Genomic DNA, 905 nt, shown 5'->3' with positions numbered 1-905 from the left:
ATTTTTTTTTTTTTTTTTTTTTTTTTTTTGATAGGCAATGGAGGGTGAAGTGGTTATATATCTGTTTCCTGCCTCTGTTACAAACATTTTCTTGCTGTGCAGAACTGTTTCAAGAGTGCAGATCCTAATTCTACAGACAGCCTGTTTTAGGAGTGATGTTGGGGCACTCACGTGGAAGCCAACCCTGCAGACCAAGCATGGCAGGGCTCAAGGTCTTCACCCCCCTGGGAATGGGAGGTTCTCTGCAGCCTACAGAAGAGCCTTCCTGAGACCTGGGCTGTACCTCCTTTTTTTCCAGTATAATTGACAGATGAAAAACTGGATATAAAACAGACCTAAGCTAAAAGGTGATTAAATACTTTAGAGTCAGATGTTGAGCTTTTTGAAGGGTTTTACTGTAAAATTAATTCCTTTGGTTATTTTAACATGTGTTTGAAGTTTTGTTTGTGTGTGTACCTTTTCAGGACCATGGCTACTGGGTAAATCAGGTTACTCCCTCCATCTCCCCATTTCTGGGTGGCTTCTGCCCCCTATGATAATGCATTTTATTGTCCTGACATTTGTGTGTAGAAAAATCTTGACCACTGGAAGAGCAGAAGGGGTTTCTCATCCAGGGAGGAGGAATAGGCATTCAACCTGTCTGGAAGCAGAGGGGCTGGGGCAGGAGGAAGCTAGGAGGTGTTTCAGCAGACCCAGAACACAGGTCATCCAGAGTTACCCTTCAGTCCCTTGGACAACCCTGTCAGGCCTGTCCCTCCACTACCTGTCACACCCTGCTTGGCCAAACAGACACATCTGGGGGATATCTGTTTGCAACTTTTGAATTAAAGGACTGAGTAACATGTCCAGATCCTGGGTCATGCTCTCTTAGATTCTTGCTGCCCACAGTGAGGGCAGAAGACCAT

The 905-nt window shown here is 45.0% G+C and overlaps 1 protein-coding gene across 2 annotated transcripts in view; it reads left to right on the top strand.

Annotated features, from left to right (window-relative positions):
- LOC103603722 (chromosome unknown open reading frame, human C19orf12) overlaps nt 1–905 on the top strand; it is a 12312-nt gene that overhangs the window by 2949 nt on the left and 8458 nt on the right. Inside the window, exon 1 of one of the 2 annotated variants that reach the window (XM_008588298.1) lies at nt 118–347. The exons of the other annotated variant lie outside the window; for it this stretch is intronic. The gene's annotated coding sequence lies outside the window, so the exon portion shown is untranslated. Of the gene's footprint in view, nt 1–117; nt 348–905 lie in introns of those variants that run through there. 2 annotated transcript variants of the gene reach the window in all.

Source organism: Galeopterus variegatus, unplaced genomic scaffold, assembly GCF_000696425.1.
Source record: "Galeopterus variegatus unplaced genomic scaffold, G_variegatus-3.0.2 Scaffold4764, whole genome shotgun sequence".
In the NCBI taxonomy this organism is placed as follows: Eukaryota; Metazoa; Chordata; class Mammalia; order Dermoptera; family Cynocephalidae; genus Galeopterus; species Galeopterus variegatus.
Note: the sequence above shows the minus strand (reverse complement) of the source record. Positions and strands in the feature narration are given on the sequence as shown.